The sequence below is a fragment of the Desmodus rotundus genome, chromosome 6 (assembly GCF_022682495.2).
Source record: "Desmodus rotundus isolate HL8 chromosome 6, HLdesRot8A.1, whole genome shotgun sequence".
Lineage (NCBI taxonomy): Eukaryota > Metazoa > Chordata > Mammalia > Chiroptera > Phyllostomidae > Desmodus > Desmodus rotundus.
In genome coordinates, this window is record NC_071392.1 from 140722354 (window position 1) to 140745249 (window position 22896).

The window sequence follows — 22896 nt, forward strand, 5'->3', positions numbered from 1 at the left end:
CCCAGAAATGACACGCTGACCCAGAAACTAGCTATTGAATTTAGGCAAGTAATACAAAGCTGTGGTTTCATCCGTAAAATGGTACCAATAATTCTTGAAAGTAGATTTCAAGGACCTCCCAAGGACCCTTCCAGTTGTACAGCGGCAGATACCTGCTGACTCGCTGGCAATGGGAATGTCGTGGTGTGTGCACACGTGTGTGCGTGTGTGTGCACATGTGTGTTGGTGGGTGTTGGGGGAAGGGTCTGATGAATGTCCCCTGTCCTCTGAAGGGCAGCTTAAGCTTGTTGTTGATCCCAAGTTGCCTCCAGGGTCAGTGGGGGCAATTCACTGGCCTGCAAGCCTGACCACCCGTGTGGAAAACGGGGTCATATTGCCTGGGCTAGGCAGAGAGAGGCAGAGGAAAGTGAGAAGGTCTGGCTAGTGGTCCTGCCTCGCCCCTCACTGGCTGTGTGACCTCGGTCAAGTTATCAGCCTTGCCTGGTGAGGCCCCGGCGTCTCCCTCTGCCTGATTTGATTATCTCCAGGGCCCCTTCCCCTCCTGACTCCTGTCTGTGATTGGGTGGGGCTCGTGTTTAGTCCCTCGAGTGGCAGTTCTCCTCTAGGACTCAGAAGTGAAGATTCATTCATTCTCTCAGCAGGTATGCAGTGCGCTTCTTGTATGTGCCCGGCCATGGGCTAGACACGGGTGCTAGGGCAGTGAGCAGCGCTCAGTAGGGGAGACAATACCAAACAAGAAATATACAAATAACTAAAATTCCAACTGTAATTTGTCTTAGGAAAGAGTACTTCAGGGTGCTGTGGGTGATCTCCACTCCAGGGGAATAACAGATGACCCTGTTGAGGACCGTGAACATAATAAATAAGGCCCTACGCGTCAACTAATTCTCACATCAGTTCTCTGAGAAAAGGACTGTTACCACCCCCTTTTTCAAGTGAGAAAGCTGAGCTTTAGAGATGGGCCCAGGTCATACAACAAATACTTTGCAGGATTTGGACCCACACTTTTCTCTGTACACCTGTCTAGAGACCCCCATTATAAACGTTAGCATTAGTACCATTAGTCATAGAAATAGTGGTATTGAAGTTCCGAGCTAGCTTAGCTTGTGCTGGGGACCCAGGAAGCACGGAAAGCTTCCAGAGGCTCTGCCTGTCCAGTCCTGAAGAAATCCAAAAGGTAGGGCCCATGTAGAGAGTTCAAGTAGGTCCCTGAGTGCAGCAACCTCACTGACCCCAGCTCACACTGGCTTTCTCTAAGGCTTGTCGCCTGCCTCACAGTCTCTCCCACCTGACCACACCTGGCCGGCAGCAGAGCTGGTGCCATGGCCTGTCATGTAGCAGCTGAAAGGAGAATTTCCAGGTGGAGGTGAGTTCAGTTGCACTCAGAGAAGAGGATACAGAGAGCGGAGCATGGTGTTCCAACTCACAGGGGCCAGGTATAGGGCAGCTCGGGTATGGGGGGCAGCCCCTTGAAGCCACAGGAAGCACAAGCACAGCTGACACGTAACGATGGAGAATGTCAGTGTCCCTCTGCGTCTGGTTCCCCGAGTCCTCAAGGAGGCCACTGAGAATCATGGATCCAGCGAGGAATTCCATGGAGGACTTCACTCCCTCTAGCTATTCCCCTGGGATGCTCAGGGACGGGGGTGGTGGGGGGGAGGGTGCCCTCTGTTTCCCTCCTGCCAGAAGGGGAACCTGTGCTTCAGTGACCTGTGTTCCTGGAGAAACCCAAGCTTGCCGCTAACTGACCGTAGGACACTGAGCCCTTTGGGTTCCTCGCCTGCAAAATGCAATCTTTCCTGTTTTGCCTACCTAACAGGCTTGTCGGCGTGAATCGATTAATGACTGATCTTAACCATCCAACCACCTTTATTTTATAAGCAGAGAAATCAGTCCAAAGAGGCATTTGTTGTCCCAGGCCACAGAGCCTGTGAGTCATAGAGACACAAGTGGTGAAATTCTCCTTTCACCTTGCCTGCTTTGAAAACTCAGAATACTCAAAGGCACACTCGGCCCAGGGCCCAGTGCAGAAAGCACCGGGGAGTATCAGCTGGAATAATAGCTGTTAGTACCGTCCTGCGGGGAAGGCACTGCTAACCTGACCGGGCTCAGCTCCCCATCTGTAAAACCAGCTGAGGAACTAGAAGCACTGGAGTCCTGAGCCTGCTTCTCTACGCACCCCCACTCCTGAGCCCAGGCGTCAGTTCTGGAGTGTGGCTGGGGACAGAGGCAGGCTGTCAGAGCCCTCTGCAGACCCCAGGCAGCACCCCCGCCCCCCAGCGGAGGGCTGCACTCTGGTCTGGTGGCTCTGCTCAGCGCCCCACTCCAGCTCTCCTGCTTCTGAAGATGCACATGGGATCCCTGCATCCCCCAGGAGGGGAGCAGAGCTGCTCCCACTCCCCCAACCTCACCCCAGGGTCGCCTCTGGTGCCTTGAAGACTCGAAGCTTTTCACAGCCCTTGGAGACTGCAAGCACCCCCATTTCACAGCCGGGAAAGCCGAGGTTCTGATCTGGTGCCGCTGAAGAGTCGCAGGAGAGCCAGCACTGTCCAGCTGATCTGACTCTCCCTCCGGTTGTCCCTCCTCCTTACCAGGTGGCCCTGTCTGGCCCTCTGGACCCACAGAAGCGGCCAGCACCTCTCCGTTCTTTGGTGCCAGCACTTCCCCCCAAACCATAGGGAAAATGGCCCTCACATCCCCCTGAAGGCTCATCCCCAGAAAGCCCAAGCAGGGGAATTCTTTCTTCCAGGGACAAGAGTCCAACTTTCCATTCGTGCAAATATGACCTTACTCCTCCATGGGATCAAAGTCCTAGCCTGTCCCTTGCTGACCCCTAATCCCCAGGCCCAAGGCTCAGGCTGGCTATATCTCTGGCTTCATTCAGTGTCCCAGGTGAGCCAAGGCCCAGGTGTCCCTGTCCTAACCCTCCATGCCTGCCTCAGCCATGCCCGGGTTCTGTCCCCGCTTTCCAAGAGCCCCCAACGTGTGCCTTCTCTGGGACAAGGCACAAGAATGGATTAGTTTGGCACTCCCTCCCCCACCTTCCCACTCTCCAGCAGTTCTTACCTGTGCCCTTCAGGTAGGGGAGGGTGCCCCCGGCTGGGCTGCTGGGCTGGAGCCCCTTCCTCTAGCACGGGGCTGGCAAGCTCAGGAGGGAGGTGCAGAGAGGGAGCAGGAAGGCGCGCTCTCCGAAGAGGCTGCGGAGAAAGTTGGAGTAGGTGTGTCCCAGCCCAGGAGGAGGAGGAGGGAAAAGGAGGTGGGAGAATTGGGGCGGATCATCCCCTCCTGCCAGCTCTCTGTCTCACGAACGGGGAGGGTAGAAGCCAACTGGTTTGTGGCCCAGAACTCACGGTGGGGAATCGAGTCATGGAAAATGACGGCTGGAAAGTCGCTGAGAAATCAGGCCCATCTCCACCTCCCTTCTCAGTTTTACGGAGGGATAAAGTGAGACCCGAGATAGGTGGTATTTGCCAAGGACACACAGAGACCATGAGGGGACTGGGAAAGGGCCCCATCTCTCAGCTTCTGGGCCACTGTTCTCTCCACTGTCCTCCCCCGCACTACAGGTTTGAGAGACAGCTGCCACCCTCCCTCCCCCCAAGGCCTGACTGTCCTAGCTCTGTAGCCTTGGCGGAGTGACTTAATCTGAGCCTCAGTTTCCTTTTTGAAAAGAGGGAGATAATAATAACTCCTACCTCATGAGGTTGTTATGGGGACTAAACGAGAGAAAGTTGATGGAGAGCGTTTAGCAGAGGAAGCCCTCCATAAAAGGTAATTCTTCTCATTGTCATTAACTGTGACTCCCTCCATAAGCGACAGCCCCTCCAGAGCTTTCCCTGTGTGTCTGTGGAATGGAGGTAACAGGAGTCTCTGCTTCAACAGCTGTGCAGATAATGCATGTAGAGTGCAAAGCACAACGCCTGGCATCGCGCTGGGGAGCAAGACACCTTAGTTTTGCCATATTTTATGGGGTGCCTCTCTGCTCTGGCTCCCCAAATGTTCCAGTGTGCTGCTCCCTGTGTTGAAAACCTGTGTTTTAAGGGAAGGGAGGAAGAACTAGACTCTCTCTGTCTCTCTTTCTGTCTCTCTCTCATCGCCACACTTTCTTTGTTATAGATGCATTCATTTGCTTGTTCCCTCTGCCCACACACAGTGGAGACCCTGCACCTTCCCTTTCCCAGGCGTGGAGGACATAGAGGGAAATGAAACGGTCCCTGCCCCACAGAGCTGAAAACAGCTCTGCAGCCGTCCCGTCTGATCCCCTTTCTCCCCTGCAGGATTTGCAGCCTCTTGCAGCTTTCCTGGCAAATGAGTCTTTGCTTGCACACCTCCAATTATGGGGAGCTCATTACCTTTCCCCACTGTCAGTTCTGACTATTAGCAATTCTACTTGATGTTCGGCTGAGCGGCCACCCTTGAATCTGGTGAATAATCAGGAATTCTACATACCCGTATTATTACTGTTACTGTAAGCAATGAGACCCAAGGCAAATGACTTATATTTGCAAAGTCTCTGTTCTCTTATTTGTTGAATGGCCTCACAGCTGCTAGAGGCACTCAGAACAGATCTACTTCCTTTGCCATGTGACAAAAACTGAGGCCTGGGTCTATCTGTGGTTTAGGACCTGGCTTCGATCTGTCACTGGCAGCAGGGATGACCACAGGTGTCCAACGGGCTGCTGTGGTACGTTGCCCAAGACGTCCAAAGGAGCTCCCTGCGAGGAGGACTCTCCCAGGCCTCCCTCCTACAAGCTGCCTCAGCCCTGCAGGAGAGGCCGGGGCGGGTGGGGGGGGGGGGGGCGGCTTGCAGCCTGAGGGGAGCTACCGTGATTAACTCGGGTGGGAAGGCTAACCTGAGCCATTATCCACTTGGGTGATTGCCGCCCAAGTCTTTGAGCCTGGGCTGATTAGGCATTAACCTGAGGGAGAGTGACTGGGCGGCCCCATAAGCCCTTTGACTAGTCATGTGCGGAGTGGCAGGCGACTGTCTTTCTTCCAGCCCCCATCTGGGTCAAGACTGGCCTCCAGCCTGCCCAGTGCAGGGACTGTCTGCAGCCTGGGGTGGGGGCCAGGGGGAGAGGAGAAGAGTATTGGGATGGACTGCAGAACCCCATAATGCTATCGAGACCCATCCCCTCCTCTCCAGGTCCCCGCCACTGCTGGACCAGGCCCCAGTCCTTCTTCTCCCTGCTGGCCCCAGGACCCAACTGGGGGATCATCTGGCCTCTAGTCCCTCGTGCACCAGGAAATGGACTCCTCAGAGTCCCCCAATCATGCTTAGAAGCTTCTTATCCCAAGCCCCTGCTCACAGCTTCCTGGGCATCTAAAATTGTACCTATGCATCGTGATACAGCCCATCTGCCACCTGCCCTCTGTGAGCTCCCCCAACCACGCTCCTGACCTGATCAATTAGTAGTAGCAGTAGTAATAATAATAATAGTTAATCTTTATGTCAGGCACTCAACTCAGCGCTCTGCAGGGACTATCTAATGTCTCTGAACACTCCCACAATGGACTAGGCGCTGTTACCATTCTCTTTTTCAGATGAAGAAACTGAAGCTCACCAAAGCTTTAATCACTGGCCCAAGGTTGCTGGTCTCATCTAAGCTGAGTTTCAAGCCCCAATCTGTCTGAACCTAACCAGGTTCTGAGCTGCACTGCCCTGGGCTGCTCCTTCCAACCTGTAGCCCTCCGGTGGAGCCTGCTCTGTGACCCTCTGCTTGTGTCCTGCTTCTGCGTGCTCCTCCCTTCACTTCTAGTCCAGCCCCTGTCTATTTTAAGCTCTTCAGGGATGGATCTCTGTCTAACCCAGGGTTCTCAGTCAAGGCTGCCCATTAGCACCCCCATACCCCCAGGAGTCAGGGATGTGGGGCTTCTACAAATCCTGATGCCCAGGCCCCTCCCCAGACCAATTACACGGAACTCTCTGGGGGTGGGGCCCACATCAGGGTCAGGTTACTACACAGGGGCAGGCATGTTGTAGGCGCTAAAAAGAATTACATCTGATTCTGAATCTCCTATCTGGACATCGGTTTCCTTAGCTCAATGAAGCAGGTATTGAACTCTGACCTTTAACATCTAGCTCTGAGGCTCTAAAGTTCTGATATTCTTTGCAAGGATGTTGTAGGCTTCTAAAGAAAGGTCTGGCAAATAGTCGCTGTCCACTCACTGCCCCTGCTTGCCTAGGAAAGCTGCATTCTCCCCAGTGGCCTGGCTGAGCAGTTCCCCCTGGCCTCCTAGGTTTTCCTGTGTTCCCTGGCAGGGAGAGGATGAAGGAGGGCCTGAGCCCTGATGAAAACTCTAAGCAGGTGGCCGATTTTAGGGTGCCCACAGAGCCTGGGAGCACAGATAGTATTGTTTTCATTTTTAACAGACTGGGCCCCTTTGACTCCTTCTGGGGCAGGCTGAAGGCTCAGGCTTCTTTGGCGGAAATCATAGACCCAAATCACGAGACAGTGAGCAACACAGATGCGTGTGCAGGGTTGGCTGGCCAACGTCCTGGTTGGCCCAGGACCGAGGGGTTCCCAGGACATGGGAAGGCCCCAGGGGAAGGTGAACAGTCGGTCACCCTCGAGGAGGGAACCACTGTCCTGCTGCATTCCCCACACCTGTTGCAAATCCAGAGGAGGTGCCAAGTGAGTGTGGTCCACCATGGAAGACCAGTCTCCAGAGAAGATGCACTCACTGGGAACAGCTGGCTGATGGACTGGTTACACTGAGATGATGTGTTCAATGGCCATGAAATGCAAACTGTGCTTTCCAGGGCAGGGGCCCCTCTGTCATACTGCGTTCTCCCTGGGGAGGGTCACCCAGACAGGTGGGAGACAGGGACTGAGCAGAGACCCTAGAGTCTGTCTGGACCTGTGGACAGAAAAGGCTCCAGAGGCCTGGCTGTCAAAGGGACATGATGACTTTAAGGAGGATGAAGTCATGGGGCTGGGGTGGGGGCGGGGCTGAGGCCACCTGGCTGCTTGAGGGCTGTAGTCTGCAGCCTAGAGAGGGAAGCAGAAGGTGGAAGGCAGGTGGGCTGTGGGGGCGGAGCCTGGGATGTCAGCTCTGTGGCTGACAGACGGGACCCAGCAGGAGTGGGATCAGCCAGACCTGGCGTTGCCTGGGGTGCCTGGGAATGTAATCAAACACTCAGCAGACCCGCTGGCCATGGGCATCTGGATACCACCGGGCCCTCCAGCTCATCCCAACCCCCAGCTGGCAGTTCTGACAGGCTCCTGCCAGGAGAAGCGTCCGGCCTTCTTGGCCAGGCCCGTGAGCATGAGCTCATTGATCTGCCACCAATCCAGCCTGTGGTCCGGCTGCCCCAGGCTGGCGCTGGCGGGTAGGGCTCTGGTGCTGAGAGCCAATGGAGCCAGGAAGGCTACTTCAATGGCCTTGGTTAGGTCGCCCCAACAGGAAGTCTGGGAGGTGGACTTGAAATAGAATCTCTGATGTTATCCCCACCCTTACCTGCCCCAGACTTGGGGCTCTGATGTGGCCCTGGCTCCAGGAACCAGTACCTCTCCCAGGCCCCCTTCTCCACAACCATGAACTCCATTTCCAGCATCATTTCCCATTTCTTCCTGTTGTACAGTAACAAAGACAACAATAACAATTATGGTAATAATAACTAATACTTGTTATGATTTAAGTACATCAATTCATTTAATCCTCAAATAGATCTTCTGAATGAGGTACTATTATTATCATTCTCATTTTGCAGAAGAACCTGAGAGTCACAGAGATAGATTTAAGTGAACTATCCAAGGTCATCGCACCCTTAAACAGTAGAGGCAGGATTTGGACTGTTTATCTCGCTCCAAAACCTGCAGTCTTGCCCTCACCCCAATGTTCTGCTCCAGCCGGATGCTGCATGCATGTTGAAAGGCCCTGTGCTTGATTCAATGCTCTGCTGTTTCTATCTTGCAAACCTCAGTTTTGAATAGGTTCTCACATTGTCATTTTGCGCTGGGCCCTCGTAGATGATGTCGCCGGTTTTGCAGATCAGCTGGCTCCCTGGCCTCAGCCCAGAAGGGTCTCCACCCAGATCACTGTCCTGCCCACACCTACCTGGTGTCTCTCAAGGTTGCCTGCTCAGTAGCACCTCCTAATCTCCCCCACTATGCTTCCTTATGAGCTGCTAGCGGTTCTGTGTCCCGGTAGAGCACAGATTGCTCTATTCTGGTCTCCCAGGGAGGTCGGGGCAGGGTATCCCTGTGTGGTCCTCACCCCCCTGGCTGCACTTGTGGAGGGTGGGGAGCACAGGGTGAGGGTTGTTCTTGAAGTTAGACAGCAGGATTCAAACCCAGCTCTGCCATCTTGCAACCGTGTGGCCTTGGACAAGTTACTTAACCCCTCTGGGAAGCAGTTTTCTCATCTGCCCATTGGAGATGGTAACAGTTCCTGTCTTGCAGGGGTTGTCAGGATTAAACAAGGTGACGAATCAGTAAAACACGAAGCACTATGCCTGAGGCAAAAAATGGTAGTTTCCTAGATCAGTTTGGTGCTTAATTTATCCATGAATTTCCTATAGCTCTTCATATCATGATAATGAAATATAATAGGTGCAGAGGATGGATAGATGCAAAACTACTTTGGAAGTGCCACAGTGTCACACGTGTGGAGAAATTGGACATGATTTTACAGATGAAGAAACTGAGACCTAGTGAAATTTGCTGCCTATTCAGGCCCCCCTGCCCTCCCTCTTTGCCTGCTTCTCTTGGGTCCTGCTGGGTCACTTCAGAGCCAGCAGGGCAGAGAGAGGCCCTCTGGGGCAGGAGTCTACTTTCTGCTGCCTGAATTCCCGAGGCAGCACTAGCAGCCCAACCAGCCCTGTCTCCCTCCACAGCCGCATTCCAGACATTCTGCCCAGGCTAGAAAGAGGCTGGCCCTGAGGGAGGAAACCCTGGAACCCGGGCTCAGACAGGGGCCATGAGGACAGAGGCCGGTGTCTCCTGGGAGCAGGGATTGCTGGCCACTCCGATTCCTCAACCTTTCAAGCCCTTTGCAAGGAGAAGGCCTTAGGTTCACCCAAGGCCCAAAGATTCAGGGAGGGTTGCTCAGGGGGAAAAGACTAGTAGCCTAGTAGTGGTCTAACTTCAGACTTCGTAGGAATCATCTGGTAGGAGTGGAGGTGGGGTGTTAAAAATGCATATTCTAGCCCCTCCCTCACCCCCCCATTCTGGAGAAGCCCAGGACTCTGCCTTTTTAAATGAGCCTTCAGCCCTGGCTTGTGTGGCTAAGTGGGTTGAACACTGGCCTGCAAACCAAAAGGCTGCTGGTTTGACTCTCCTGGGTTGCGGGGTGTGGGAGAGGCAACCAATCGATGGTTCTCTCCCTGTCTTTCTCCTTCCCTCTCTCTAAAAACAAACAAATAAAATCTTTAAATGAGCCTCCAAGAGGGTGCAAAACAAGGGTTGGGAGGTGCCGATTCAGTCCACTGTATCAATGATACACAGAGAAGCTAAGGTCAAGCTTCCAGCTTCCTGGGTTATTCTAGGGCTCACTCAAATTTGAGAACCTCTGAGCTGGATGAATTCTGATACCACATTTTAGGAGTCTGACTTTGACATAGGGCAGGGGCAGTGGGATATTTCCCAGGAATGAGGGTATGTCCGGCCTAATTGGAGGGCCCTTGGCACTTGAAGCTGGACCCTACTGCTCGGATATTCCCTAGCAAGGGTGTGGTCCCCTGGGATCCAGCCAGGACCTCCTACTTCCCTTCCCTTACCACCCTCAGGGCAATTTCCTTTCTCCTTTGCCATCCCTGGTCACCTTGATGTCATCTATGCAGGCGAGGCTGACTCAGGCTCTCCCCACCACCCGGAAGGCAGCTCCCCTGGCTCTCATGGGGCCTGACTGGTTTGACTTGGTGAGGCAGGCTGTGGTTCCCAAATACCTCCTCTCCAGGGCCTTCAGGCATGTACCATCTGGCTCTGTGGGGAACTCCACAGCGGCCTGGGTCCAGAGTAGTGACATTCTCTTCACCATCCTCAAGGTTCTGCCACAGCTGTGAGACCTTGAGCAAGCCCCTGTCCTTCTCAGGGCTTTCCTCTCCCTATCTGTAGAATAAGGTCATACTCATTAATTCCTATGCCTGCAAAGAGCATCTAGTAAGCAAATCTATGCAAGATTTGTTGCATGAATAAAAGTTGAAAAGTCTGTTCCAACTCCAAAGGACTGTGAATTCAAGCCAACTAGAGGGAACAAAGTGCTTACCTAGACTGGGAACTGAGGGGGGAGCACCCTGCAAAAGACATGGTCCTTGCAAACAGTGGGGGTTCTAGTCATCCAGTGAATCAGTGTTTCCCTGGGGTAGCATGGGGTAGGAGTGGAGCCAGGTCAGGGCAGTCAGGGAAGGACAAGGGGTCCACCCCCAAGCGATCAGGGAGGAATGTGAGTCAGGAGAGAGGCAAGTGGAGATCATGGACACAGAGCCTAAGGGTCCTGCAGAGAGGTTGGAGCAGAAAGTGTCCGTGGGAAGATGAGGTATCTGGAGACGGGACACATATAATTGCATTTGACACATGGCAGACTCTGCGTAAATGTTTGCTAGGTTTAGTAGACAGAGTGTAATAAAGACAAATCATGATAAATGGATACAGGAACTAGATGAGTGTATTAAACAGATGACAGATAGAAATTAGCTGATGAAAGTAAGCAATGCATGGATGGATGGACACATGTATGGATAGACAGATGAATGGATGATGGACAAATTGATGGGCAAGCAGAGAGACAGGTAATCTTGGTCCAGGATCATTGTATTTAGGCTCAGATGTCCCAGTTTGGTTTTGGGCCCTTCTGCTTACTGACTCTTACTGGCCACATGACCATAAGGATTTTGTGCTAAAAACAGGGATGACCAGTCCAGATTGCCACCTTCCCAGGAAATGATGAGAATTGCCTGAAATAGCAGGTGGGAGGGACCTCTGCCTAAAGCTGCACGCAGGTGTCAGAGCAGAGTGGTTATAAGCAAATCTAAAGGACTGCTCAGGCCTAGATACACATCAGTAGGACAATGCAGGAGGTTCACAGCTGATACGTGAAGTGACTAGCAGAGGAACAGACGTAGGAGCGGGAATTCATATTGCGCAACAGCAGCTCCTACTCCATCAAGTAGCGGTTGAGCAAACTGAGTCTGACGTTTTGGGGCTGCTTGAGGTCAGTGTCTGGCTTACTCACTTTTGTGTCACCAGCCAAAACACGCCACCGCTCCCCGACAGAGCCCCTTCTGCTGTGCTGCTCAGCTCTGCTCCCCTGTTCACCGTCACCTTGGTGCCTCAGCCTCAGCATCAGTTTCCAGAGTCCGCCGATGTCAGAATCACTTGGATGCCCCCTGACAAATGCAGATTCGGGGGTCCCACCTCTGTCCGTCCTCTAAATCAGAGTACTTTGATGTGACCAGCTTGACGATAGAACAATCCCCAATGATTGTTTATTAACTGTCTGTTCACTTTGAGGTGGTTGTTGCTTGCCCAGGTTCACTGGTTGGGGTCTGGCAGGGATGAGACTTGAACCTGGTTCTGCTGCTGCCTATTCCAGGGCCCCTGCCAGTGCCTCCTGCCCAGGCACTAGGAAAAGGCCCAAGTGACCTCCCCATGGCCCTAGACTCGGTGATTTCAGACTCCTCAGCAGCTCCCAGAGACAAGCTGCTTCAATTGCCTGAGGATTTTGAGCTAAGCCCTCCAGCTTTCTCCAGGCTGCTGCTGGGATCCTTCAATACCCGGGGATAAGGGAGGCCTAATGGAGATAAGCGGCTCTTGTTCCTCCTCCCATCTGGCTGCTGCCCAGATGGAGGCCATGCTAATGCCTGCACTTGCCTCGGCCTGCGAGGCAGTCAACGGGGTCCGCCGATATACCTGCAACGGATGAAAAGGGATGGGACAGGAGGCGCGAAAGAACGGCAGCAAGACAAAGGATTCTGATCAAGCTGCAAATTTATTTCAAAACGGAGGGAGTTATATAGAGGAGGGCAGTAGAGGAAGTGCAGTGGATAGGTGGCTTCAAAGCGTGCTCTAGCCTGCGATTGGCCAGGGGGTGCATGGCGGGCGCGTGATCAAGGCACTGATTGGTGTGCCACCTGCATGTTCAGGGGGGAGGGATTCCATGGCTCCTGACCGCAGCATCCTGTTTATTCCGGCGCAGCTCTCAGGTCTGATTGTATCAGCCTGTTTCAGGCTTATCCCAGCCCCCAACATCTCCTCCCTTATTTTCATTTTTAAGGTGAGGAGTGGACTTTAACCGGCTAGGGGAGGCAGTGGTCTGGCTCCTCCTGAGCTCGTCCCGAGCTCTGAAGCACCCTTTTCGGAGGAGAGGGTTGGGGCGCTGACCTCTATGCAAGCCGACTTGCCTCTCAGGAGACATGGCAGGGCCACCTTCGGGGTAGCTTCTCCTTGCGATGCTTTGCTCTGCACCTAGCGGTATCCATTACAATTTATATGTAAAGTATAATGCCAAGAGTTATACTGTCCTCGTAGGAGGTGGGGGTGCAAAAAGGAGCTTATGCGCGAGGACATTCTCGGAGAAGACGCTGCGAGTCAGTGCCAGGTTCATTCATTTCTAGCTGGTGATAATGTATCTGGATAGGTTTGCCAAGAAGGGAGTTAAGTTGGTCTCGGATGAGGTTTGTGGTGCGCCTGAGAACCCAGGGAGCAAAGGTCAGGAAGAGAATGATAGCTATTAAAGGCCCGAGGAGAGGGAGAAGGGGAGTAGTCCGTTGAAGGCTGTAAGGAAAGGGCTCTCAGTCAGAGCTTTTCGTCGTCTTTCCAGATCTTCTTGAAGGATCTTGATCTTGTCCCGGACGATGCCTGACTTGTTGGCATAAAAGCAGCATCGTTCCTGTAAAGCTAAACAAATGCCTCCCTGCTCTGCTGTGAGTAAGTCTAGACCTCGTCTATTCTGTAGGACTACTTCTGCTAGGGAATCTAACTGGTCTTGAATGTCAGTAATAGTACTTGATAAGGCTTGGACATCATCGACAAGTTGTTTGGAAAGTTTTGTATAGGAGTGAACTGCAACTCCTAATCCTGCAGTTCCGGTACCTACTGCTCCAGAGACTCCTAGACCAACAAGCAGGGGAATAATAGCTAAGGCTCTCTTGTGTCGTCCTGCGAAGTGGTCAAAAGCAGGAATGGGGACAGGCTCATCTCCTGGGATGATGTCTATATCAGGTAATAAGGCAGCTAGGACGCATAGCCCTGTCCAGTTGGCAGGTAAGGCAGTGAAAGCTAAATTATTACCACAAATGAATGCTCATCCTGGACCAGGGCAGAGGGATGTGCTATAATTAAGCGTGTGGCTACAATTGGTAAAACTAGCAAAACCAACAGAAATATCAAAAGAATTATTTTGTAATTTCTTATAGATGCAGGGGGAGGAGTAAAAAAGCATAGGCTGAACTCTAAAGGGTATGCTGAGGGTGCAATTTTGTTCGGTGATATTCAGGGCTGATATGTTGGTGGGGACAGCTAGAGGCATGGGGGTGCCTTGGCTTAAGCATAACCAGCAATCTTGAGCTAGTGTAGGGTTGGAAATATTTAGCGCCCGATGGGTGGCTGTCAAAATGTCTGTCGTTTGGGTATCTAGAATAATTGGCAGGAATGGCAACAGGTGAAGGGAGACCAGGCTGTAGGGCTCCCATGGGGACCATAATTTTATTGACGGCTCTGAGATCTTGCAGAAGACGCCATTTTCCAGATTTCTTTTTAATGATGAAAATAGGGGTATTCCAAGGGGAATTAGAAGGCTCAATGTGCCCTGCCGCAAGCTGTTCCTGCACTAACGTAATAGCAGCGAGGGTTTTTTCCTGAGTAAGGGGCCATTGATCAACCCATACAGGGTCAGTGGATTTCCATAATATTTTATCTGCATGGGGTGCAGGACTGTCAATGGCCGCTAGGGTAAATTTTGGGTATATCCTAGACCTGTCTTATTAAACTTTGGATTAATAGAAATGGGTTGAGTGATGCCTTGATGGTTTTTCTCTAGCCCTTGGCCGGGTAAGAATCCTTGGTTTAGCATTTGAGTTATAGCAACGTTACTGGGGCTATCAGAAGGGGAGCTGTCAGAGTCCTCGGGGTTGTCACTGTCAGGAAGGGGGGTAGCTGCAGCCGCAGCTGAACTATTTACATTCTCGGTCCTATCTGGGCGAGTCTGGGATCTAGTAACTGGGAATGCTAAAGTCTCGTGGGGAGGGGGACTGATCGTAAAAGCGGAGAATTCTTTGGCAATGGTTTTAATATCTCGGATGAAAGTGAGGGTCTCTTGAAGGAAAGGCTTTGGAAGCGGAGTGAATGTGGTGGTGGCCGCCAGGGGCAAGGTAATGGGTGCCTTGCACGCCGCGGGTGAAATGGCGGACGCGCCATGCGCTGAAGGCAAAATGGCGGCGGCGGGTGCGTGAGAGGTACTATAAGGAGGCGGTTTGAATGGCGGAAGGACTGCCGCCACGAGTGGTGGCCAGCCAGGATTATTGTAGCGAGCGGCCTCGTCCTCTAATTCTGCCTGTTCAGAGGGATCTAACTGGTCGCCGGAGTCCTGAGAAACGGGGGGTGGAGCAGAGGAATAGAACTCCTGAAGGGGAGGGTGCAGAGAAGGGGCCTGAGGGTCTGTATCTATTTGGATGGAGACAGAAGGGCAATTTGAAGGCGCTCGTGAGGGGGGTCGCGAAAGCGAGTCAGCATGAGCGTCGGGGAGCCGTGAACTGAGGGGGCTTTTGAGGGGGCCGGGGAGTGACTACGGAGAATTTCTTGCCCTTCTTTGCAAAGGCGCTGTATGTCAGGGGAATTATTGTGGTTTTTAAGGATGTCTGCTATGAGGTTATAATAGTTAAAGGCAGTTATAGGGACAGTCTCGGGGCCAAAAACCTTATAATAGTCATTTAGGCAGTCGCCTACACGGTGCCAGAGGCGGGAGTCAATGCTACCCTCCTGAGGAAACCATGGGCAGATTTTAAAAACGAAAGTGAAAAAGGAATTCAAATCTTTTTTACGAACCCTTATCTTGCGCACCTTGAGAGATTCTTTTAATTGAGCAACGAACAAATCATGTTGTGAGCATGCCTGTCCCATGGTTGGGTCTTACCTTTGAAATGCCGCTGTCGGGGAACGGGGGTCGTCAGGGAATGCCGGCGCGCGGTCGGGTAGTCGCGGTGAGCCGGGCGAAACGCTGCGATCGAAGGGGACAGCGGTCCGCACAGGCGATCAGTCGGGCCCGACGTTGGGCGCCAGTTGCCTCGGCCTGCGAGGCAGTCAACGGGGTCCGCCGATATACCTGCAACGGATGAAAAGGGATGGGACAGGAGGCGCGAAAGAACGGCAGCAAGACAAAGGATTCTGATCAAGCTGCAAATTTATTTCAAAACGGAGGGAGTTATATAGAGGAGGGCAGTAGAGGAAGTGCAGTGGATAGGTGGCTTCAAAGCGTGCTCTAGCCTGCGATTGGCCAGGGGGTGCATGGCGGGCGCGTGATCAAGGCACTGATTGGTGTGCCACCTGCATGTTCAGGGGGGAGGGATTCCATGGCTCCTGACCGCAGCATCCTGTTTATTCCGGCGCAGCTCTCAGGTCTGATTGTATCAGCCTGTTTCAGGCTTATCCCAGCCCCCAACATGCACTGAAGTGCCAGGCATGGAGCCATGGAGGCCATGCAGGAGAAGTGGAGCCTTTCGGCGCCCACAGAAACCCGGGCTGTTGAGAGCAGCTGTGCTTGGCCCTCGCTGCTCATTGGAATCACCTGTGGAGCTTTACGGCTTAGTAGGTGAGACAGGTGCCGACAGACAAGTTTCTATTCCAGTGTGACATCTTTATAGGGAGATGGGAGCGTGCAGCCGAAAGAGATGCTAACTCTCATTTTTTAATTTTGCAAATAAAGACTGCGAGGTCAACCAGAGAGGATAAGAAACTTGTCCAAGTTCACACTGCAAGTCAGTGACAGAAATGGAACTAGAATCCTTTCCCAGCGTCCACTTCTTTGCACTTGACGTTTCCATCCCTTGCTCACTTGCTCGGCAAATATCGCGGACCCTCTGTCAGATGGCAGGAGCTGCCTGGGTGCTGGGAGTGCAGTCGTGAGCAAGACAGACAGATGTCCTGCCTTCCTGACCTTTCCACTGGGAGGAGAGAGAACAGAAGTAGATCAGCAAACCAATCAACGGGATGACTCGAGCGAGCTGTGTCCTCTAGAGAAAATAAGGCAGAGAGAGGGCCTGAGTAGCTCAGGGACTGCTCCAGGAGGGTGGTCAGGGGAGGCCACTCTGAGTAGATGACCCTGTGGGGGTGTCCAGGGAGATAAGGAGCCGGCTGCACAGACCATGGAGGCAACATTCCAGGCAGAAGGAAGAGCCGCAGCCAGGCCATGCTTTTTGCTACATCCAAGACCCAACCCCTTACTCCACTCTGAACCAAAGAGACGGAAGACAGCTTGAGGTATTTATCTTTTTGGGTTTTGTTCTAGTTTTGGCTTGGCTGGTGTTTGTCAGCTGAACTAGATGGAAGCTCCAAGAGAGGAGGCGCTGTGGGGTCTTGTCTTGTTCACCACTTCACAACGGTGCCCAGCAGGGTGTGTGGGCGGGAATTGAAGGGGAACGTGGCAGGGGAGGAAATTCTGATGAAGGTGTGGAAAGTAAGAGTGTTTACCTCTAAGTACTCAACTGACAGACTGTAAATGAGACTTTGCAAGATGCCAGTTGGTTACCAAAGAGTAACAAAGCCTCCCTCTTACCTGCCATAATTGCCCCACTTAATTCATTAAAGGATTATCCAGAGACAGGGAGGGGGGGAGGGGGCCCGACCTGGGGGTTCTGGCAGCAGCACAACTCCTCCAAGGCAACGGGGAGACCTGGGGACCCCAAGTGATAACAACAGTCAGGTCAGGGAGTGGGGGGGGTTCTAGTCCTGTCTCTTCTGAGTGACTGACTGAGTGACCCTGGGCAGTTTCCTCCCCTCTCTGGGCCTCAGTTCTCTCATCTGTGCAATGAATGAGGATGGGCAGATGAGGATAAAGAGTGGTTTTAGACTCTGCTTGGAGCAGCCCGGGAGTCCCATAGAGGAGTTCTTAGAGCCTGTGTTGGAGGAAGGGGCAGCAGAAGGTAGACAGGACAGAGAGAAGTGAGACCACACTCCTTTCAACCAGAAGGGCCCTGCTCGAATCCGTTTCACACTCTGGGTTTCTTCATAAGCAGGGGATATATGTATGATAATACAAATAAACACCGAGCCCTCCCACGTTGCCGGGCAGATTACATGCAATATAATGCACGTGAAATGCTTAGCGCACTAACGCTGTGTAGCATTTGTATCTCAGTTTTGCAGATGAGGAAACTGAGGCTCTAAGACATTAAATAGCTTCTCTAGGGTCTGATCTAGGCTGCAAATGCTTGCAGTGAGGCCCCTGGGTCGTCACTTTAAGGGTACAGATGTTTTGTGTTAAACTGACAGGCTCTTGGGGGCTTGCTGTTTACTGACACTGTGGCGGTGAGCGCCTGGAGGGTTACTGAGGGAGACAATGCACAGGAGATGCTTCCGGACGCCTTGGCTTATGGTAAAGGCTCAATAGTCATTAGCCATTACTATGATTATTAGTATTTTAAATTCATGTGAAGACTGACTCTACTTCTGAAATGTTTCTGGAAAGGACTGCAGGGGCCGATTGCTAAAGAGCTTCCAGCCCCGGCAGTCTGCTTCTCAGAGGGAGGGATGATGCTGTGGGAGGATGCCCAGGGTGATGCTGACGGAAAAGGTGTTCACGCCAGTTTTTACAAAATGAGAGAGAGAGGACAAGCCGGTGAGATTTTCGTAAAGCTCACTTTTCACTTAAAGGACTGTCCTTGAATCGGAGATGACAACTTACCTAACACTAAAAACGCTTGGTGACTTTTGAGCACTCCCTGGGCACCAGACCCCTGCACAGTGTTCTGGGCTACGTCCCATGAACTCTCCATTTAGATGAGGACACTGAGGCCCAGCACAGTCAACTAATTTGTCTGCAGTCCCCAGCTAGAAAGTGGCAGAGCTGGAACTCACACTGAAGACCTCGGGGCACCAGAGCTCTGCGCTCTTAACCAACATGCTGTCTGTCTGAGGGCCCACTCTTATGTTTAACAGCTCTATTGAGATATAATTTACATAACATAAAGTTGACCCATTTAAAGTGTGCAAGTCAATGGCTTTCAGTTTATTTGGAGTTATGCCACGATCACCGTAATGTAACTGTAGAACCTCTCCATCATGCCAAAAAGGAGCTTCATACCCATTACTAGTCACTGCCCGATCCCCATCCCTCAGCTCCAGCCCCTGTCAACCCAACCACAAACCTACCTCCTGTCTCTGTAGGTTAGCCTATTCCGGACATTTCGAATAAATGGAATTATACTATATGTGTTCTTTTGTGGCTGGCTTCTTTCACTGGGCATAATGCTTTTGAGGTTCATTCATGTGGTAGCGTTATCAGTATTTGATACCTTTCTATGGCTAAGTAAAATTCCATTGTATGGGTATGCCCCGCTTTGTTTATCTGTTCATTAGTGGATGGTCATTTGGGCTTTTTCCACTTTCTAGCTATGGAATAATGCTGCTATGAACATTTGTGTATGAGGGTTGGTTTGTTTGTTTTGAGTTTCTTGTGGATATGTGTTTTCATTTTTCTTGGGTAGATACGTAGGAGGAGAGTGGCTGGGTCATATGGTAATTCTATCATTAGCGTTTGAAGAATTGCCAAACTGTTTCCCAAAGCAGCCATTTTGCAATCCACGTAGCAGTGTAGAAGGGTTCCAATTTCTCTACATCCTTGCCAACACTTGTTATTATCTGTCTTCTTGATTATAGCCATCTCAGTAGGTGTGAAATTATACCTTATTGTGGTTTTAATTTGCATTTCCCTAATGACTGAGGATGTTGACCATCTTTTCATTTGCTTATTGGCCATTTGTGAATCTTCTTTGGAAAAATATCTATTTAAATCTCTTGTCCAGTTTTAAATTAGGTTATCTTCATGTTATTGAGTTGTAAGAGTTTTTAAAATATTAATATATTCTAGATACAACTTTCTTATCTCATATATATATGTAAGTTGCAGATATTTTTACCATTTTGTGGGTTGTCCTTTCACTTGATGATGTCATTGCAAACACAAAAGTTTTTAATTTGGATGATGTCCAGTTTATCAATTTTTAAAATTGCTTATGCTTTAGGTGTTGTATTTAGGAAATCATTGCCTAATTCACAGTTGTAAAGATTTACCTCTATATTTTCTAAGTGTTTATAGTTTTTTAAATTTAGGTCTATGGTCCATATTGAGCTAAGGTTTTTATATAATGAGATACAGGACTCCAAATTGATCTTTTGCATTTGTACATCCAATAGTCCCAGCGCCGTTTGTTGCAAAGACTGTTCTTTCCACATTGCATTTCCTTGGCACCCTTGTCGCAGTCGGTTGGCCACAGAGGTAAGGGTTCACTTCTGCACTCCCCATTTTCTTCCGCTGCTCCAGATGCCCGTCCTGCCTACTACAGCTTCATAGTGAGTTTTGAAATGAGGAAGTATGAGTCCTTCCACTTTGTTCTTCTTTGTTCAAGATTGTTTTTGGCTTTTCTGGGTCCCTTGCATTTCCATTTGAATTTTAGAATTAGCTTTTTAAATTCTGTCAAAAAAAAAATAGGCCCCACTTTTAAGAGAGTTATTTTTCTTATGAAATGAAGTGATAGAACATAGTAACTAAAGTTTTTAATGGCCTTACTTGACAAAGAAAAACAATCGTACCTTGGGCCTCCAAAATCGTGGGGAATTTTGCCAGTCTATGGAATCCAAAAGTGACCTAGAAAGTCCTGGAGAATGGGCCAGATGCTGAGGTAGGATGGAGAGTGTATACTGCTGGGAGGAGGAGGAAAGTGGAAGACAACGAATGGCATCAAGGAGGGATGGAGGCGCCTCCCTGGGCCTGTGTTGTTACAGCTATATCTTGGAGTATCTGAAGAGCTGAGAGGTGGGATGTGGAAGATCCTATTTTCATGAAAGGCCCAAGAGATCCCTGGGGAAAAAGTCACTCTCAGGAAAGGGACCCAGATCTTGGCCCAAGAGTGGCATCACTTGTCAAGGTGAGGGAAAGAGTGATATCTGATGTTCAAAAGTAGCTAATATTGACTGAGTACTTACCTTGAACGAAGCACTTCACACGCAGCACCTCGTTTAATGCTCACCACGATCCTGAGCTCACATCGTGGTTGCTTGTTTAATTGCCTAACACAGAGCTGTTCAATAGAAATACCATGTGAGCCCCATATGTAATTTTCTTTTTTTTTTAAGATTTAATTTATTTATTTTTAGAGAGAGGGGAAGGGAAGGAGAAAGAGAGGGAGAGAAACATCAATGGGTGGTTGCCTCTTGCACACCCCCAAGAGGGCACCCAGCCTGCAACCCAGGCATGTGCCCTGACTGGGAATTGAACCTGCAATGTTCTGGCCCACAGGCCCATGCTCGATCCACTGAGCTATACCAGCCAGGGCCACATATGTGATTTTCAATTGCCAAAAGCCAAATTTAAAATGTAAGAAGAAACAGGTGAGATTCATGCCAATAATATATTTTTATTTAACTCAATATGTTCAAAATGTTATCATTTTCAACATGTCATCAATATTTAAACTTTTTTAGTGAGATATTTTTTTATTCTTTTTTCTCACTAACACTTTAAAATCCAATGTGTTTTTATACATGTTCACATCTTGATTCAAATGTGAAATTTTCATCATCAATATTTGATCTGTATGTAGATTTCACAAGTTGGAAAAGTAGCTTTATGTTTCAGGGTTATTTTAAGCATACTTAAAAGTGAACCAAATACGTTATTAAATCAAAATTAAAATTAAATAAAATTCAGAATTCAGATCCTCAATCACAGTAGCCCGATCTCAAATGCTTGGTAGTCACGGGAGGTTAGTGGCCATCCCATTCGTCACACAGGCCAAAACTCCTGTCCCCTCCTGTGTCATGAAGGCCGTGATGAAGTCAGCTTGTTGACCACTGCGCCCCTTGCACTGCGTGGGCACATAGTAGGTATTCAGTAAGCTTCATTGACTCATGCGTGAGTGGATGAATCGATGAGCAAATTGAGCTAATGAACAAATGAAATGACTAGGAAACAAACAGTGGCACTAACTGGGTCACTTGCCTACAGCTAGTGTCATGGAGGGACTTCAAAGCCAGGTCTGACTCATTCCAAAATTACTGGCGGCAAGAGCCATATGTGGGTATAGGAAGGGAAGACGGAAGCCTGGACCACTGAGCCAGGGACCGTCAGGGTTCCCCAGAGCCCTGCCAGGGCTCCACAGCTCCCTTTTGCCCACCCACTCGCCCTGACCTGCTGTGCCGCCTTCCCCCGGCCAAGCTGCGGGGGTGTTCCAGGAGCCTAGTGGACAGAAGGCTGGTAGGGCAGGTGACGCCATGTACATGGGGACAGCCAGCCACACCAAGCACAAGGGCAAAACCCCAGGCGCAGGAAAGGGGCACCTGCCGCATAGACAGAGCCCTCGTTTGTCTTGAAATCTGCAAGACTGACCTGGCCTCAGAGCTGGTCACAAGTCCTGGGGCTGGCCGCAGTCTGGGACAAGAAGCCAAGGGGAGACTTTAGTTTCAGTCACAGGACTTCAGAGCTGGAAAGAGTTGGAGGGATCACTCATCCAAAACCTTCATTTTATAGCTCAGGAAACTGGGGCCCAGGAAAGGTAAGGCCCCATGCATGGCTGAACAGTGGTCTCTTTAAAAGGAGAGGCCACAGCTTAGTTTTCCTGTTGCTGGTGATAGCACTACTTCCTTTCACTGAAACAGTACCAGGTCCAGGCTCTTTCCAGCCCTGCCAGTTTTTCTGCTACCCCCATAATGCTGGGCCCCAGCGTTGTTAGAAAAGTAGCCACCAAGCCGAGAGTTTCAGCTGGTTCCGCTGGGAACTTTTGCCCACTGCCCGTTCTGCTGGAAATGCCCTTCCTCCCTCGCTCTGTTCTACTTCTCAGCCTGTCTGCATAATGCCCACCTCCAAGGCTGGGCTCTCATGTCACTGCTTCCCGGAAATTTCTTCCTATCCCACTGAACCTGTGCGTCTCCTCCTGTCCTCATTCCATGAGGCCCTCCACGGTGGCTACTGGACAATGGAGAAAACCAGGTGGCTTCGGGGACCATGGGGGCCCCTCTGGGGCTGATACCCGAGGTTGAGAGGAAGTTGTGGAAAATGATTGGCAGGAAAGACTGGGGCAGGATGGGAGAACGGGGCAGGCTGGACTCAGGTGATAAGTGAGGATGCAGAGGCCCTGCTGTGTCTGCCTGGAGTGGAAGTCAAGGGGTCTGGGCCTGTAACGGGGACATTTCTCTGGGGACTCCCTCGATCCCATTTTCACAAGGAGATGGAGAACAACATTGTTGAAGACACGCTTCCTGGCCCTCCAGAGCTTCCACTCTAGTGGAGGAGACTCACGTATTTATTCATACAGTTAACAAGTGCTAACTGAGAACTTTACCTTGTGCCAAGGCACTGTCTTAGGCACTATGGATAAAAGCAGGTTAGTGAAAGCGTGTGTATGAGTGTGAATGTGTGTGTTTGTGGAGAGGAAAGAGCAGACACAGCTATTAATTCTTTCAGCGTGCTAAGTACTGTTCTAAATGCTGGGGATACGAGGGACTGTGGGTAAGGCAAGTATGTTCCTGCCTCAGGAAGTTCCTGTTCTGGTGAGAGGAGACAGAGACTGAATAAGCCAGGACAAGTTTGACAAGTGCGGTGCATTTTATGAAAGGAGAGGAAGGGGCACTCCGGGAACATGCAGCAGGGGAACCTGTCTTGATCCGCAGTCTCCATGATGAGATGACATTTCATCCACCCCTCACAGATGAAATGTGAAGATTTCAGAGAGGAAATGGGAACTGC

The 22896-nt window shown here is 50.8% G+C and overlaps 1 protein-coding gene across 5 annotated transcripts in view; it reads right to left on the bottom strand.

Annotated features, from left to right (window-relative positions):
* Window positions 1-3545, bottom strand: part of FAT2 (FAT atypical cadherin 2) — a 72780-nt gene extending 69235 nt beyond the window's left edge. For 3 of the 5 annotated variants that reach the window (XR_006653491.2, XR_006653490.2, XM_053926971.1), the window contains exon 1: window positions 3067-3545. The gene's annotated coding sequence lies outside the window, so the exon portion shown is untranslated. The remainder of the gene's footprint in view (window positions 1-3066) is intronic. The other 2 variants (XM_024576736.4, XM_045184986.3) reach the window with 1 other exon arrangement.
* Between the last annotated feature and the right edge of the window lie 19351 nt (window positions 3546-22896).